At 45.2% G+C, this 19134-nt stretch overlaps 1 long non-coding RNA gene across 1 annotated transcript; it reads left to right on the top strand.

Moving 5' to 3' along the window:
- Positions 1-1273: 1273 nt before the first annotated feature.
- On the top strand, positions 1274-18391 carry LOC149123240 (uncharacterized). The gene is made up of 3 exons (XR_016218594.1): positions 1274-1498; positions 13624-13720; positions 18179-18391. It is a non-coding gene; the product is annotated as an uncharacterized LOC149123240 (long non-coding RNA).
- The last annotated feature ends 743 nt before the right edge of the window (positions 18392-19134 follow it).

Here is a 19134-nt window from a genome sequence, read left to right as displayed (position 1 = left end):
TTCACATAGCAGTCACCCATGATTGCATAAATGCACCACCTTGGTATTATTGTCCTAATGGTGAGAATTGATGTCAAGGAAACTTTTGTTTAGAATGGCACCAAGCTAAATCTCTAGGAGTAAATTATTTTCATGAAGAAACCTTAGTTTCATGATCTGCATCCCCATCTCAGGCACTTGCCTGGGAAAGCGTGTAATTCCTGTTTCAGAATGTGGACCTGGGTCCACATAAACAAGCAACAGCAGAGGAAGCCACCACTCTGAACATCACTCTGTCCATCAGCTGTTGATGTTCCTAAAACTGATTCATCATGTTCATGTCATTACCTAGAGGCAGCTTCAGCACAGCTGTGGAAACAGCTGGGAGGCTTCTCGTTCTTCCTTTCTTTCAAGATTTTATTTATTTGAAAGATGAGTTACAGAGAGAGGTAGAGACAGTGGGAGGTCTTCCATCTGCTGGTTCATTCCCCAAATGGCCTCAACAACTAGAGCTGAGCTGTCCAGAAGCCAGGCGCCAGGAGCCAGCAGCTTCTTCCAGGTCTCCCACGTGGGTGCAGGGGCCCAAGGACTTGGGTCATCCTCTGCTGCTTTCCCAGCTGCGTTAGCAGGGAGCTGGATTGGAAGTGGAGCAGCCGGGACTCTTACCAGTGGCCTTTTGAGATGCTGGTGCTGCAGGCCGGGGCTTCAACCCGCTATGCCACATCTTTGGGCCCCGGGCTCTTCCTTGACACCCCGACCCCATGCTTCCTTGGGCCTGTCTGGTCAGGATAACTTTGGGATCTCAGAAATTCAGTCTGGGATCATAGCCCACTGCTAGGGACCAAGTGTGTGCATCACTGATTCTCCCTGAGGTGCACCACTTCACAGCACTCCCTGCATTTCTGTCCTCATCCAGGTTTTCCTTCTGTAAGCAGGGGCACCTGCTGACCCCGCAGCCTTCCTCAGGCTCTTCCTGCCTGGGGCCCGCACAGCTGGCGGGGAGCTCTCAGGGATACTAAGTCCTGTGGGGTGGCCTGGCAGGGTCCAGGCAGCAGAACCCGGGGCGGAGTGGCGGACGCTATGTAGAGCCTGGCCAGGCCAGGACTCGCGCTGAGTACACCCGCGGTAGTTAGCCAGGCAATGCCTACACCGCACTGTCTGTAACTGCTCCTGTCTACCAGGCCCACACTCCTGAACCCGCCTGAGTTGACTCTGTGTTCCGTTCACACCTCAGACTCGGCAGCCGGGAAAGTGCGCAGGTGGCCTGAGGCCGGTCTTTAGGGGCCAAGGAGAAGTCCCGCCCACGTCGGGGTTCCGATTGGCCAGGGCGGCCGGCGGTGGCGGCCAATTGGCTGCGGGACCCAGCGGGCGCCTAAACGCCTTGGCCTAGAGCCGGTGGCCGGCGCCTCTGAGACGGGCGCGGAACCGGCGTCCGCGGAGTCAGGGACTCAACGCCCATGGAGAGCCTCAAGCAGGAAGGACGCAACCCGCTCTGCCTCTGAAGGCGGCGCCGTCCCTGGTGAGTCCTGAGCTTCCCGCCGTCCGGATTCTGAGGGCGTCCGGCTCCGCAGTCCTCCCTGCCCGTCGGTGTCCGGCATCCCGGACTAGCCTCGCCCGCACGCCCGCACGCCCGCACGCCCGCCCGCCCGCTGGGTCGGCTGCCCGGCCCGTGCCCCAGTGCTCGTGGGCGCCCGCGGCTCCCCGCCTGGAGCGCAGCCCTGCCTCTTCCGGCGGCGGGGGCGTCGTGCGCGGCCGAGGCGGGGCTTGTTGTGGGCGGGACCCGGGGGGGGGGTCTCACAGGGCCCTCCCCGCGCCTGCAGAGACCGCACCTGCGAGGGCCTGGGGTACCCGAGAATGCCCCACCTTCAGGGATTGCGCTGCCTGAGAGCGCACCTGGTGACGTCTGTCTGCTGCATTTGGTCGGAGCTGTCTTTCGTGGCAGAAAAGCAGGTGCTGGGATTTAGACAATTTGGCAAATCATTCCCATTCTATATTTTTGAAGCAGATGTCATCTAACAAGAGTAGAGTGGATCATAAAGGAGATTTAGTGCTTCCAGTGCTCAGTTACCTATTGGGTTAATTACAGTGGTCCTTTGTGATTGTACAAGGATTTTGCCTGAGGCTGGAATGTCTTTTATGAAAATGCAAATAATCTGCATCTGCTTTGCAGTGAATTTAGAATGGAGACTTTCCTTGAACTTTTCCTAGGGGTATTTCATTTGGACTTGAACTTTTCCTAGGGGTATTTCATTTGGACTTGAAAGAGCTAGACTTGATTCTCATTTCAGAAAACACAGATTCAGAAACCATGATACTTGATGTTTGCTAAAACATGAAGTTGTTTTGTTAGTTCATGAAAGATTAATTTTTCGTTTAAATAACTGGCAGAAATGTCAGTGATGTTGCGTGTCGCATTAGTTGATTTATTTTCTTGGTAGTACAGGTTGTGTTTTCAATTACATAAAACACACACCTTCCCAGGTTTATTAACTGTATTTTCCCTGGTTGGTTTGGCTTTCCCTGAGGTTTGTGTCCCACCTGAGGGTTTTTCAAAGATATTTTTAGAAGTTAGTGGGGAAATGGAGCTAAAGGATGTTTATTTTGGTGCAGAGAAATCCATGAGTACTTTCTATTTTTTTTTTTTTTTTTGACAGGCAGAGTGGACAGTGAGAGAGAGAGACAGAGAGAAAGGTCTTCCTTTGCCGTTGGTTCACTCTGCAATGGCCGCCACGGCCGGCGAACTGTGGCTGGCGCACCGCGCTGATCCGATGGCAGGAGCCAGGTGCTTCTCCTGGTCTCCCATGGGGTGCAGGGCCCAAGCACTTGGGCCATCCTCCACTGCCCTCCCTGGCCACAGCAGAGAGCTGGCCTGGAAGAGGGGCAACCGGGACAGAATCCAGCGCCCCGACCGGGACTAGAACCCCGTGTGCTGGCGCCGCAAGGTGGAGGATTAGCCTAGTGAGCCGCAGCACCAGCGAGTACTTTCTATTTAAGATATATTTTCCATGAACTTTTTGAAGACCCATTAAATCTTAATAGTATATTTCTCTTCTAGAAATAGGTTATATATGTTTATAATGCATATACATGATATATAATAATACTGGTATTATCAGTATGCCAGTTTGCATTTTAAAATTTGGAACAGGGAGTGCATGTGTCAGTTTCAATCTGTAGCATTCACTGTATTGACCATACTATTATTTTTTCTTAAAATATTAGAATAGAGAATCATGGTACTCCAACATGAAACTTTTCGTGGAAAAAAGGAAGAACTCATAAGTTAAATATTAGGTTGTTTTTCAAGATTTTGTAATGATAGTGAGTAAGTTGCAATGAATAACTTGAACGAAACATTGATAGAATGAGAGGAGTGTACAGCAGAACTAGAGTCTGCTTTTCATCCCGTGGACCATGTTGAATTGGTTACGTATGTATGGATATTATGATTGAACCTCTTTTCTTTCTTGTTTTTTTTTTTTTTTGCCTCTAAAAATACTTGAGATTTTGGGGTGGTTGTTGTGTTGGAACATGTTAGTCTGCTGCTTGGAAGGCTGCTTCCCATATCTGAGTGCCTGATTCAAATCCCAGGTACTTTGCTGATTGACTTTCCTGCTTATTGGCAGCAGGTGATGGCTGAAGTGCTTAAGTCTCGTCTCTGCTACATGTGAGATGTGGACAAAGTTCTTGGATCCTAGATTTGGCCTGGCCCTTCTCTGGCTGCTGTAAGCATTTGGGGGGTGAACCAGCAAGTGAACGATATAAACAGTTAAAAAGTAGGAAGACCACATTTCCACAGGAGTAGAAAACAAGAGCTGACCTAGGAACCCAGGAGCCCAATACAGGTCTCCCAAGAGGCTGCCAGGAACCCAATTACTGTTGCCTCCCAGAGGAGCAGCAAGCAGGAGTTATGAACTGGAGCTGGGACTTGAACCCTGGCACTGTCAGTGGAACATCACAATCTCATCTCAACTGGTGTCTTAACAATAGGCTAGATGCCTCCTCCTGTTTTAGTTTTTTGACATTAACTAGCCTAATAAGTAAAATAGTGTATCTCAGGATACTTTAGATTGTATTTTGCTTATTAGCAATCAAATTGAGTATCTTTTATGAGCCCATGAGTCATTTTTTAATTTTTTTTTTAAATTTAAAAGAGGGAAGACATACCTCGACATGTCTTCCATCCTCCAGTTTACTCTCTAAATGCCCATAAACAACTGGGGTTGGGCCAGGTTGAAATGAGGAGCTCCTTCTGGACTCCCAAGTGGTTGACAGGGACCCAAGAACTTGCCCCTTCATTCATTTCCTTTTAAGGTGCATTAGTAGGTAGTTAGATAGGATGCAGAGTAGTCTGGACAGGAACCTGCCCCTCTGATATGGGATGCAGACTTCTGAAGCAGCAGTTAACCTGCTGTGTGCCACAACTGCTTGCTCTGCAGCTTCTTTCCAGTGGACAGCTTATCCTTTCCATTTTTCTATTGAGTTGTTGATTTTTTTCCATGTAGTTGTAATTCAGGGATAGAAGCCATGCTAAGGTGAATAATAATATTTATTTGTTGACTATGACATAGTAGCATTTTCTATGCAGAAAGGTTATATTTATAAAACTGATTATATAACCTTTTATAACATTCAGCTTTATATCTTAGCCTGTAGACTCTCCAGTGTTATACTTCAAGAATAAAAACAGTCCCTCAGGCTTCTTCTAGTTGTTTGTTTCATTGTTGTGCATTTAGGTCTCTAATGCAAATGGAATTTATTCTGGCTTATGGTTAGATGTATCCGTATTTTATTTTTTGACCCCCTACCCTCCTGCCAATTCTTCTTGGCTATCAAATTTGAATCTTCAAACACTCAATGAAAATCATGATAATGATCCTCATTTACTCTATACGACTTTGATTTAAGAAGAAATTTTAAAAATGTATATTTTCTTGTGTATTTGAGCTCAATTACCTGAAGGAGACATGCTGGCAGACAGCTAAAGTGTGTGAGTTATTTGAATATTTTATGACATTGTCTGATACATAGCATCTTAGCTTAACATGCAAAATTAAAATCATTTGCAGAATATTGGAAGAAAAAAGTTACTTAACTCTTTTCTATAATACAATAGTTAAAAATAGGTGAAGGGGTTTTGAGTTCTCTAAGGTTGAGTTGACATAAATGAATGGAGTTCACAATTATAGATTGTGGGTGAAATAAATTTGAGAGTTCCTTAGTAGTCCTATCTAGAGACAGCTGTACCTTTTTAGTGTTCTTTTTTATTTTTACTAATAAAGAGAGATTTCATGTATTTCATGGATACAGTTCTAAGAAGATAACCATACTTTTATCCCCACCCCTCAAGCCCCCTCCTTCCTTGCTTGCTTTTTTTCTTTAATTTTTGCAAAGACATACTTTGTTTTCTTTTAATTTTTATTAATATAAAGCTACCTCCTGCAGCACTGGCATCCTGTATAGGCATTAGTTTAATTTCCAGCTGCTACACTTCTGATCCAGCTCCCTGTTAATGCTCCTGGAAAAGCCCAAGGAAAACCCTGAGGGTGGCCTAAAGTACTTGGGTCCTTGCACCCATGCGGGAGACCTGGTGAAGCTTCTGGCTTCAACTTGGCCCAGCCCTGGCTGTTGCAGCCATTTAGGGAGTAAACCAGCAGATGGGCTCTGTCTATATAACTCTGCCCTTCAAATAAATAAATATTTTTAAATGATTCAGATGTGTAGCTTTCTCTGAGTTGTGTGCATAGGTGGCATTATATAAAATAGGGTTAAAATCAGGGTATTCGCTGATTCTATAGGATTTGATTTTATAATAGTAAATTTAGAATATGTCCTAAAATTTCTTTACATATCTAGTCATAGCCTTCTAGAATTTCCAAGGAGACAGACATAAACAAAATACAGTGTAAGAGTCATTTAGATGTCTATATAAAATTACTATGGGAGCGCAGATGTGCAAGGTGGTATTGGGGTATGGCAGGGAGGTTGAAAGATGAAATTTGGCTCCTGGGCCAGAAAGAAAATTAATATGGATTTTTATGGGTTTTCAGGCCAAAGTAGGGCAAATGGAGGTGGTATGGAGCTATAGAGTTATAGACTCTACTGAGCGAGCCCCAGGTTTTGAGGCAAACTCTGCTTTTATATGTAAGATGACAAAGATGGAGCCTAGACTGATCTTAAAGTAGGAATTTCAGAGAATTATGTCGGGTTACAGGGCTGCAGGTTGGGGGTTACAGTGAATAAAGGCTTTTAATTCAATTTACAAAAAAAGTAAAAATGTAAATTCCTTGACAAATTTCAGCCATTGTTTAGAGAGCTGTCTGATTGGAGTTCATCTTCAGAGAAAATATCAGGGATTTAACAAGTGCATCTTGCCTCTTATCCCACTGTTCCTGGAAATAGCTAATAGCTGCAACATTTTTTTAAATTAGCCTGTTCAATAGTTGAGTCCTTGATAAAGGCTGAGTTCTGTCATTGTTTCATCTCTGCCATAGGGAAACCTTGTCTGTACTATTATAGTTATCCATCTTGCCAAGGGTGCTAAGGGATATATCCAGTTGCTCAAATTTCTACCTCCATGAGATTATTTATGCTAGGGAATTGAGACTGACTTCTGTTGGGAATTTGCATATAAATAGATGATGGGAACGAACTTTGTGAAATTAGAAACAGTGACAAGATAGTACTTTTTTCTTACCTCAATTTAATGAACCAGAAAACGATTAAGTGTTCTACAGTTGTTATGTAATCAGATGATAAAGTAAAACCTCTTGTAGGCTTAAATATATTGCCTCCAAACATGAGAAAGAATTGGATCATTCATTGTCACAAAAACAGTTTGTTTCTTGGCATTGTTTTATACTCAAAAATCATAAATATTGCTCATGAGAAATTTATTTTTAAAGGGCAGAGTCTGCAAAATGGTGTGCAAGACAATGAGCAGATGGGAATGAGTGACTGAACATTTTGGCCAGTAGGATGTGATGTGTGGTTGTGAAGTAATACATTCTGACATAGGTAGTGCCCTCAACCAGAAAGGATAAAATGCTGTGTGTAGTTCTGGAAAACAGAATAGAGGTGAAGAAAGGAGCTGGTGTTGCAGGTGAAGCCACCTCCTGTGATGCCAGGAGCCTGTATGCAAGCCGGTACAAGTTCTGACTGCTCTGCTTGTGATCCACCTCCCTGCTGGTGGCCTGGGAAAAGCAGCAGATGATGCCACAAGTGTTTAGGGCCCTGCCGCCCGTGGGGGAGATAGGAATGAAGCTCCTGGGTCCTATATTGAGCCTGACTCAGACTTGGCTATGGTGGCCCTCTGGGGAGTGAACCAGCAGATGGAAAAATCTGTGTGTGTGTGTGTGTGTGTCCCTCTCCCTCTCTAACTCTGGCTTTCAAATAAAACACCTTGAAAAAAATACAGATGAAGACAGTAAAGCAAGTAATGTCCTCACACCACCCACTGTGCCATGAATCTCTGGCTGTACTCATTTGAAGATAGGGCCCAGCCTCTTTATCACTCAGGCAGCACCAAATTCCCTGATACCACAATGATGATAATGATACATGTGCATGTTTTCAGTTGTATTTTATTCTAAACATCGAATGTGCAAATTATAGCTCATGTGAAATGATTATGTGAAATGGACAGATAAAATGCCCCATTAGGGGCATGCAGTAGATGCCACTGAATTACTTAAAAAGTTTCTTGAAAGAAATCCAAGTGCCAATAGCCAGTATTTATCAAGCATGAATGTCCCAGGAATTGTCTTCCATGCTTTGCATGAACTCGGAGCAGCCCTAGGAAGTGAGTACAGTTTCAGGTGGAAGTTGAACAGTTGATTTGCCTGGGTGCCATAGTTAGGAGGAGAAGAGCTATAATCTGACTCTGGAACTCATACACCTCAAATTTAATGCTATGTGATTGGCCTTGTGGATTTCAAATACAATTGAGGATAAGGGTTTTGAAGGGTAGAGACCTTTTTTTTACATCTGAAAATTAATTTGCATTCCCTCTAGGAGTATGTGAACAGTTGCATTCCCTATACTCTTCCACTAGTGGATGCTGTTATTGAAAACCTAATTATCAACCTGATAGAAAAAGTTATGGATCTATTATGTCTATGCTATCAAGGGTGTGTGAACATAGTCATGTTTCCATACTTGTTGTCTACTTCACTTCTTGTTTCAGAATTGGCTGCGCCTGTTCTTTGGCCATTTTCTGATGCTTTTTTCATATTGATCAGTAAGGGCTTTCTTTTTATTTTTGTCACTTGCCATAGCATTCAGAAAGCTGCATGTTTCACAGTTGTGCTTTTGCCACTTTCTTTTATGCAATTTTTGTTTTCTGTATTTAATTTTGTGATACTTGATACTTTCAGTTCTTTGGCTGTTTATATCCATTATGGAGTGCAACTAGTAGTATGAGAACAACTTGTCTCATTATAACTATATAAACTACGTACAGTTTGATAGCAATACAATACCAAATATCATTTGGAGTTAGCTTATTTTTAATATTGATCTTAACAATATATTGTTACAATTTGACATTAACACTTGTAGTAAGGTTTGCCTTTCAGGTGCACAGATAATTATTTTCCCTCAGTGACTCTTAGGTAAATTTCTCATTACCAATTTGTGACATTTTCTTACAGAAAAAAACACATACACATCATGCTTTCTAAACTCAGAAAGTAAGGATTCATGATTCCACTTACATTTGGTTTTGTTCCATAGTTTTCTCATCTGCAGGGACCCTTCTTTCATCTGCAGAGGTTGGGGTTGCTCTGAAAATGGGTCTCCAGGGAAGGAAGACTTGGGGGTGTGTCTGAGGAGGCAGGCATTCTCTGACCTTTTTCTGTGTACAAGAAGAATAGCCTCAAACCCTGGATCATCTACCTGGGAGAGGTGTTTTTAAATGAGCAGTCTTTCTCATGATTCATCCCTGTTTTTGACAGTTTTTAAATTAAAATTTTATATATTAACATTATGAACTATAAACAGTGTTAATGCAATGAATAAGCAGATAAATGAGGAAAATGAAGTGCTTTCTTGGCCTTGGAAGAGGCCAGTTGTGGGCCAAGGAGTGTCCATCCATGACTCTTGAAAACATCCCTGGAGCAGTGTGAAGGGGCAGGGAAGGTGTGGGTGCTGCAGGGCCCAGTTCGGCAGTCCAATCACTGGGATTTGAGTCCAGCTCCTCCCAGGACCCAGTTTGTGACCTTCAGCAACTTCTCTCAAGAAGTTTTCTCTTCCTTTGCAAAATGATGTTCATGATTGTATTTACCTGGTAGAGTCATTGTGAGCATTAGGTGATGTGAAGCATGTTGGGTGCTTCCTTGTTAGCACAGCAGTTAACTCAGTACATGTTAGTTCTGGTCATTGCTAGCTGAATTTCTTACCAGAGGTCTCTGTCCTGCCCTTTATAACCAGGTGGGCAGCCATCTTTTGGACCTTTTCCTTTCCAGTTCACAGAAGTGCTCATAGGATTTTATGTACCCAGACCTACATGGGGTCATCTCTCTAGCCTCCTGCCCTGAAGAGGGGGAAATGATGTCTATGCTTTTCAATTGTGAAAAAAAAAATTGAGGGCCTCAGCTGCCCTGGGTTTAGCACTGGGAATGTGAGGAGATGAGGATGATAGGAGGCTCATAGTTTTGTGGGGCAGCTCTATGAAGCGTTAATATAAATGTGGGTTGAGAATCCTTAATCCTATACTCTGAAACCAATAATGCCCCCTGATGAACACCAACTTGACACCATATGTGTACAGTGCTGTTGCGAGTACCTGCTGTCACACAGCTCGACAGGGCTTAAGGGCAATGTGTGGGAGTACAGGGAAGAGGGAACACACTGACACAAGACTGTCTTTCCTGGGCTGGTGCTGTGGCTCACTTGGCTAATCCTCCGCCTGCAGTGCCAGCATCCCATATGGGCGCTGGGTTCTAGTCCTGGTTGCTCCTCTCCAGCTCTCTGCTGTGGCCCAGGAGGGCAGTAGAGGATGGCCCAAGTGCTTGGGCTCCTGCACCCACATGGGAAACTGGGAGGAAGCACCTGGCTCTTGGCTTCAGATCGGTGCAGCTTCAGATCACCCCCTTTCGGGGGGGTGAACCAATGGAAGACCTTTCTCTCTGTCTCTCTCTCTCACTGTCTGTAACTCTACCTGTCAAATAAATAAATAAAAGACTGTCTTTCCAATGATAGGTTTTTATTGCTCACACCAATTCACACCACTCTGCATACCAATCTATACATTTATGTTCATTAATCCATAGATCACAACACACACCAAGCATCAAAGCAGTCTCAAAGGAATTTCAACTATAGTAATATAAGTACAGCAAAGCATATGGCATTATTTTGTTTCAAGATTTATTTATTTGAAAGACAGAGTTACAGAGAGCAGTAGAGACAGAGAGGGTCTTCCATCTGCTGGCTCACTCCCCAGATGGCCACAATGGCTGGAGCTGCACCAGTCTGGAGCCAGGAGCTTCTTCTGGGTCTCCCACATGGGTGCAGGGGCCTAAGGACTTGGGCCATCTTCTACTGCTTTCCCAGGCCATAGCAGAGAGCTGGATCAGAAGAGGAGCAGCTGGGACTAGAACTGGCATCCATATGGGATGCTGGCACTTCAGGCCAGAGCTTTAACCTGCTGCACCACAGCACTGGCCACATGGCATTATTCTTAATCATAGGGTTGAGGTACATTCCCTCATATTACACATGGCTAATATCGTTATAAATGCTGCATTCTCAAGGTTTGTATCATGGTCATGAAAAGTCAAAGTCCAGAGTCCTAAGTCTCTGTTACCACTTGGAGAGACAGATCTCAGGACAGTCACTTACAGGCAGGAACTCATGGGATGGCTGTCACTCTGGGCAGTAGGCTCAGAGTCCCCAGGTGGACAGCAAGGCCAGGAGTTGGAAAGGTCCCCTGCTGAGAGGTCTGGTCTGGCTCTGCGGTCGGTCAGGTCTGGCAGCAGGCTGATAAGGCATTGGTTCTGATGGAATTTGGTCCCGTAGTTGCCTCGTGCCGCTACAGAGTAGTGAGCTAGCTTTTCATCTCCACATATGAGGAGATCCAGAGGTTCCACATATTGGGTCATGATCCTCAAGAGGATGGAGAGTGGTGAAAAGAGCTCTCCTTTTATCCTTGCCACTCCAGGGGGAAACAGCCCCTGGTGGGAGTCTGAGTGTCAGTCAATCACGTTCTTTCTCAGGATTTCCCGGGGCACCACCAATCCGCTGTGTAGGACAGGGCGTATCAGTTGTGTCTGGTTCTGCCAATCGCCATGCTATTATTGAGAGGACTTGGTTATTGTCCTTAGCACACAGGTTATCAGCCTGTCCAGAGGCGTCTGTTCAGTCTGATGAGGAGATGTTTTCTTGGCAGGCACTAAATTTAGCATAAGTGATGTCATCAGCTCCTAGCTTAGCATAAGTAACCCCATTCTTGTTTTAGTTTGTTTGTGGTTAGCAGTGCTTTGTACCTGATTTGGAACTACCATGAATTTCTCCATAGTCCACCTCCTAATAGTTGGGTGAGCAGTGATCTGTGACTCATCTTTGGGACTCCTGTTGGATTCCCCACCAGTGCCACACCTCACAGTTAATATACGGTGCACTACAGTCTTGTGTAAAATTATTTCCAGGATGTTTATAAGGTGCTACTGGAATGTAGGTTAACTTCTTGTTTACACTTGGGTGCTGTACTCTTGATATCTCATTGTATAAATGCGGATTTCCAAAATCTGCAAAACTCTGAAATCAAAAATGCTTGTGGTTCCAAGAGTTTCAGATAAGGGCTCCACAGCTTGTAGTCAGTGCTGTGATAAAGGAACACACTGAACCCGTCTGGGGCTGAGGACTGGGGATTCAGTACAGAACAAATTGCTGGCGCTGCTGCTGCTGTTTTTAAAAACAAGATGCGATTCACATAGCAACATTATTCACTTCAAAATGCACAATTTGGTGATATTGGTACCTTTACAGTGTTGTGTAACTGCCATCCCCAACATGTTTCCAGTCATTTTCCTCACCTGGAAAGGAATCCCTATATCCATTAGGCACTTGCTTCTTGCCTAACCTTCCCTTGGTCTTGGCAACACCAGTTGGTCGGTGAGTTTCTTAATATGGGGTTTAGAAGAAGTAGATAGGAAAGGGGCTGTTAGTTGCTAGCTCAGTTTTGTAGATTCTCAAAAAAAAGTGTGGGGGGTAGATATTGGTTGGGAAATAAGGTGAGGACACTGGGTCTAGATCTTGGAATGGCTTAAAATTGGCCATCTTGAATAGTGCTAGACTATGGCCTATAGGCCATACCTGAGAAATCTCAATATAGACCTACCATGTGACCCAGCCATCCTACTCCTGGAAATTTAACCAAATGAAAAGAAGTATATGAAAGGGTGATCTGTACCCCCATGTTTATTGTATTTAAATTCAGAATAGCTAAGGTATAGAATCAACTGAAGACTGCATAAATAAATTATGGTGTGCCTATGCACTGGTTAAAAATGTAAAGCCTGTTTATTGCAACAAAATGGATGCAACTGGATATCATTAGCTTAGTGAAATAAGCCAGTCCCAAAAAAGACAAATACTTTATGTTCTTTCTGATCTGTGGTAATAGAGTATCTAAAAGGTAACCCATGGGAGTGAAATTGACACTTTGAAATGCAATAATCTTGAATAGCCCTTGTCTCAACTGCTGAGGAACTATTTTTTGAACTTATGAGTATAAAGTTAACTGAAAATAGATCTTTGTAACAAATAAGAATAGGAATTGGAGAGGGAGGAGGAAGTGTGGGAGTGCTGACAGGAAGGAGGGTAGGATGGGAAGAATCACTATGTTCCTAAATTTGTACATATGAAATGCATGAAGTTTATATTTCTTAAATACAGTTAAAAAAGAATACCTCAGTGAACTGGGAATCACATGCCTACTACTGAAATTCAAAAGTGAACTTGTGTTGGCTCTCTGTATGTGGGAATATGTACGTATACACACACACACACACTCTCACATACTCATATTTTCCACTGAATATTAGAGGAGCTGTAGAATTATATTTTGCCTTAAATGCTTCAGGGGTATCCCCTAAGAATAAGACTTCTTACATATCTAAAATGGGATAGTGGTATTTGAAACAAGTTTCCTCATCCTTAGATAAAACTTACCCAGTGATGTGTCTTGTGAAGATGAATCGGAGTAGGAGGAGTTGTCTTCCTGTTTCCCAGACTCCTTTACCTGGAATTGCATGTTTTTGTTGTCCTTCAGATTTTATTGTGTTAATGCACCGTTGTGATGAATGTTGTCACAGATAGGAAACATCTGTGCTCATTGGTGACCGTTTAAACAATTCACCTGGAAGTGTATGAATAGCAAGACCTTTTTTAAACAAAGACCCTGTATGAAGGCGGTCTGGTGGTGCTCTGAGCACAGGGAGATGTCTGATGTGAGCGTCCCTAGGAAGGCACAGTCATAAGGGGCCAGGGCAGGTAGAGAGAGGATGTTGGTGAGCAAGCAGGGGACTGCATGCTGTGACAGTACTTGCATTCTGTTTGTCATGCCTCAAGGCAGAACCATGGAACAGAACTTTGGCACTGGCTCCAGTTGGGTCTGTCTTTGGTTTCTAATTCTTGCCTCAGGCCCTGTTGTGGTTACTGTGCCGCCTCTGCTGCAGCCTGCTGAAGTACTGACACATGCTAATGTTGGTTGAAGTGGCCAGTGCTGTGGTGTAGTGAGGTAAGCTGCTGCTTAGGAAGCCTGCATCCCATGTCAGATTATCAGTTTGGGTCCTGGCTCCAGTACTTCAAATACAGTTTCCTGCTGTGCACCCAGGAAGGCAGCAGATGATGGTAGAAGTACTTGGGTCCCCACCACCTACATTAGCCTGGATGGAATTCCTGGCTTCTGGTTTTGCCCTGGTCCATCCCTGGAAGTCACAGATACTAGGGAAGCAAACCAGTAGATCAATGATCTTTGTCTTTCTCGTTCTCTCCCTCTGTCACTTCCTTTCATACAAATAAGTAAAACTAAAAAAAGACCATGATTAAGCTTAAAACAAACATTACTAAGTGAAAGCAATCGGTTACAAAAGGTTATAAGATTTCGTTTCTATGGAATATCCAGAATAGGTAAATCAGTGGAAGTAGAAAGTAGATTAGCGGGTGCAGGAGCTGGAGAGAGGGGGTAAGGGAGTGTGAATACCTGTGGGCACAGATCCTTTTCTTTTATAAAAAGCAATTATCCATTTGTTTATTTCAAAGGCAGGGTAAGGAAGGAGGTAGAGAGAGAGAGAGAGAGATGGATGAATCTCTCATCTACAGATTCACTCCTCAAATGGCCACAACAGCCAGGTTTGGGCCAGGTCAATGTCAGGAGTCAGGAACTCCATCCAGGTCTCCCACATGGGTGGCAGTGGCCCTAGTATCTGGACCATCTTCCAATATATCTTGGAAGGGATCTGGACTGGAAGCAGTGTAGGCACAATTCAACCAGTGAGCCAGGATGGGATGCCAGTTTCACAAGTGGCACTTAACACACTATGTCACACCAGCCCTAAGGTGATGAAAATGTCCTAAAATCCATGATGATGGTTGCACAACCCTTGACAAAAAGTCTCTGAACTGGACACTTCAAAATAATACGTATTATAAGTTGATTATAGCCCGACAAGTAAAAAATAAAGTTATTTAAATCAAATGAAATGTAGATTCTAGCAAATAGGAATTGAAGTATTACTCAGGACACCGCATTCCTGAAAAAGGATTGCCAGAAGGAGGAAAGGCACAACACGAATCCAGCCTCCCAAACGACTTGGCCGGAGCTCGACAGTGGATCTGGTGCTGCTGCGGTTTATCCCACAGTCAGGTAGAGACCCAGACAGTCACCAGTGCTGCACAGGCCCCAAGTACCCGGGCTAAAGTCCATCAGAGACCTTCATGAGGACTTGGGATTATTAATGGGCCTCAGACATCAGCAGCTGTCACCGTCTCTCCCTGCACGGCATGGAGCTGGAAAGGTTTGTTTCTGGTGCTTTCTGCACTCTCCTGCCCTTTCAGCACCTCCCTCCTTCATGTCCCCATGAACGGTTTTTGCTGGGCCTCAAGGGATGTTTTGCAGTTGAAGACCTTACACTAGGCAAAGCATAATACCAAGGCATACGCTGCACAGATGGTCTGATCCCAGCTGTCTTGAAAGCATCCACCACTAACATGGACACTTGGAGCTGACGTCTGCCACTATGCCCATCACACATACAACACACACATTCTGCAGAGCAACTTTATTCAGTTCTCAACAGAACGCACATGGTTTCTTACCTTCGTAAGTTCATCTCTTGCAAGGCAAAAACCATCACTCTGCAGAACTGGTTTCTGAGCTGCTGTTGTTTACCTTACAGGAAGCATCTTCCAATAGAAACTGCTTGGTTGCAATGTGCAACCATTGGTACTCCTCAATGCCACACTCTCTACTTTTTCATCCTAGGCAAACCATCCATATCCCTGGCATTGCTGTGGCCCTGAAATTATCCCTTGAGTGGCCTCAAAGGTAACCAGGGAGAATATCTGCGGGTGCAGGTGCCAGGGCAGGCAGACACTCAGTGTGGAGCCCACTATGGTGCTTACAGGAACCCACTGCTCCCCCCACCATGACCTTAGCCCCACAGGGGACAGCAGGAGTCCCTATGCCATACAAAAAGAGAGGCACCCCACCCACTTGCAATGACTACTATTACTGGCTCCAAAGGAGCTAAGATCTCCAAGATATAAGATCAAATCATGGTCCCTGTGACATGACTCCCAAGCCTCCATTAGCTCCACCCAAATCCATCCAAGGGAAATAGTCCAAGGGTCAGCCAGGCTAGGGGACACAGGAGTGAATTAGGAACACATGTCAAAGCCCACTGGAGACTACAGAGGACTATGACCTCCCTCTTGAGCATGTGGGGCAGGGCCTAGAGTTGACCGCAACATCTACCTGGTCTACAGGTATGTCCTGCCTGCACCTTGGCCCTTAGGCAGGGTGACTGCTGTTCTGACAAAGAAAATTTTTTTGATTTATACATACATGTATAAATTCAAAGTGCACTTGGTTGCACAAGGACACAGCTGCTTACACACACTAGTGAACGTGTGTACACCACCGCACATGCTCCCATAAAGGGATAAACATGCATACCAACACACAATACATGCAAACACACTAGCACGGTATGAACACACGCACACACCAGCCCACATGCACAGAGAATATGTATGTGCACACAAGTACACACCACTCACAATGGGTTTTGAGCCTGGGTCTGCCCTCCTGGGGACCTGACATCACAGATAAAACTTCCTCACATCCCATCACAGGGAAGAAAATGGAGATATTACCCCTCCATTTCTTGGAGCTAATGGCCTGACTTCATCACCCCTTTCTCTGGCAGTGAAGGAACCAGGGGAGCCACATGAAACTGTGCTACACAAACAGCAAGACAGAATTCCTTTTCAAGACAAAACCAGAACATAATATTTGCAATCATTAAAAAGTTACTTTCATGAAAAGAACTAGAATTTTGGAGCCAGGCAGACCCGAGTTATAAGTTCTGCGCCACTCACTCATGCAGGCTCAAAATGACACCTCCTGGACAGGTTTCCTGGTCTCTCCAAGCTTCTGTTACATCCCCTGTAAAAATGGCTATAAAAATACTTCATGGAGGAACTGGTGCTATGGCGCAGCAGGTTAACGTCCTGGCCTGAAGCACCAGTATTCTACATGGCCACCAGTTCGAGACCTGGCTGCTCCAACATCCTCTGTCTCCTGAGATTCAATCTTTCCTAGACCTGGTGCTTTATCATTTATAACTGTTTTAAGCTATTTCTTTTCTACACCAAGGTGAACGCTTTGTGAAGCAAGGGCAGCATAAACAGCTGAACAAAGGCACCACGCCTCAGAGGTGTGTGTGCGAGGCCTCCCTGACCACCCAACACCTCTTGGACCCAGTCCTGAGGAGAGATCAAGACAGCACCAGCCAGCCCCACACGTTCTCCACCCCGCACACAGGCTCATTCCTCCTCCTGACCAGGCCCACGCTCTGTTCCCATCTGGGAAACAGCATTGCTCCCAGATTCACTCCCCTTGCATCTGCCATGTGACCCATGCCCTGGGCTACCATCTGTCACAGTGGCCTCAGATTCAGCATAAGAAGCAATCTGGACATAGGGATTGCCCCATCACCTCTTGTATGGAGGTCACTGCATCAGCACCCCCAAACAGGTCTCAGCGTGGCCAGGGTGGCCATTAATGCCACAGGGGGAGGCACAGGGCTCCTTGAAGCCACACACAAGCCTGGGACCTCAGCCAGACCAAGCCCTCGCTCCATTTTCTGCTGAGAAATCCAGACTCACTGAGTCTTAGGGCCTCCAATCCAGGCCAGGAAAGAGGCTCTTGACTTTCCACGAGTGAAAAAGTTATGCTGCCTGTGAAGCTTTGCCAGCCTCAGCAGTCTTCTCTACTCTCACCACACCAGGAGACACCAGAAATGTCAAAGGATGGAGAGAGGCCGGCGCTGGCACGCCGGGTTCTAGTCCCAGTTGGGGCGCCACATTCTGTTCTGGTTGCCCCTCTTCCAGGCCAGCTCTCTGCTGTGGCCAGAGAGTGCAGTGGAGGATGGCCCAAGTGCTTGGGCCCTGCACCCCATGGGAGACCAGGGGGAAGCACCTGGCTCCTGCTGGATGAGCACGGTGCGCCGGCCATGGCGGCCAATGGAGGGTGAACCAATGGCGAAAGGAAGACCTTTACCTTTCTCCTTTCTCTCTCTCTCTCTCTCTCACTGTCCACTCTGCCTGTCAAAAAAAATTAAACAAAAAAGGATGGAGAAAGCATGCCTGGATATGTGGTGCATTGGCATGGGAAAGGACGTGGGCCCCTACCCTGTCTGTTCTCCAGGGTGTGCTTGGGAGGCTGTGCCTCTTGTGTCCCACCCCATAGACCTTCCCAGGAACCAGGCTTTGATCTGCATGTCCCTGGCACTCCCAGAGGATCCAACCAAAGCTCCTCTACCACTTGTGGGGTGGATTGACAAATGGGAAAATGGCTGGTGGGTACGTGACAGTGAGAGGAAATGACACACATCTATTTCATTAAGAAATCAAAAATTGGGGCTGGCACTGTGGTGCAGCGAGTTAAAGTGCTGGCATCCTGTATTTCTAGTCCCAGGTGCTCCTCTTCCAATCCAGCTCTCTGCTATGGCCTAGGAAGGCAGTAGAAGAGGGCCCAACTGCTTGGGCCCCTGCACCCACGTGGGAAACTTGGAAGAAGCTCTGGCTCCTGGCTTCAGATCGCCACAGCTCCGGCCGTTGCAGAGTGAACCATCAGATGGAAGACCTCTCTGTCTCTACCTCTCTCTGTAACTCTCAAATAAAATAAATCTTTACAAAAATCAAAAATTATTTGGCAAATTTCCCTACCCCTTCCTTCTTTCCTTCCTTTGGGTTTATCACTGGTGCTGCCCTTCTCAAGTGGAAATGGGGGATCAAGTGGTCACCCCACGATAGGACCAGGGCCTGTAATGATTCCAACACCAGACATTTAAGATGCAGGTGGATTCTTTTTTTTTAACTTTTATTTAATGAATATAAATTTCAAAAGTACAGCTTATGGATTACAATGGCTTCCTCCCCATAACGTCCCTCCCACCCGGAACCCTCCCCTTTCCCACTCCCTCTCTCCTTCCATTCACATCATGACTCATTTTTGATTCTCTTTATATACAGAAGATCAGTTTAGCATACATTAAGTAAAGATTTCAACAATTTGCTCCCACACAGAAACATAAAGTGAAAAATACTGTTTGAGTACTAGTTATAGCATTAAATCTCAATGTACAGCACACAAAGGACAAAGATCCTACATGAGGAGTAAGTGCACAGTGACTCCTGTTGTTGACTTAACAAATTGACACTCTTGTTTATGGCCTCAGTAATCACCCTAGGCTCTTGTCATGAGCTGCCAAGGCTATGGAAGCCCTCTGAGTTCACTGACTCTGATCATTTTTAGACAAGGCCATGGTCAAAGTGGAAGTTCTCTCCTCCCTTCAGAGAAAGGTACCTCCTTCTTTGATGGCCCGTTCTTTCCACTGGGATCTCACTCGCGGAGATCTTTCATTT

Source organism: Oryctolagus cuniculus, chromosome 12 (genome assembly GCF_051225735.1).
Source record: "Oryctolagus cuniculus isolate XC-2025 breed Fujian yellow rabbit chromosome 12, ASM5122573v1, whole genome shotgun sequence".
NCBI classification, from domain to species: domain Eukaryota; kingdom Metazoa; phylum Chordata; class Mammalia; order Lagomorpha; family Leporidae; genus Oryctolagus; species Oryctolagus cuniculus.
This window is presented reverse-complemented; position numbering and strand designations above follow the sequence as displayed.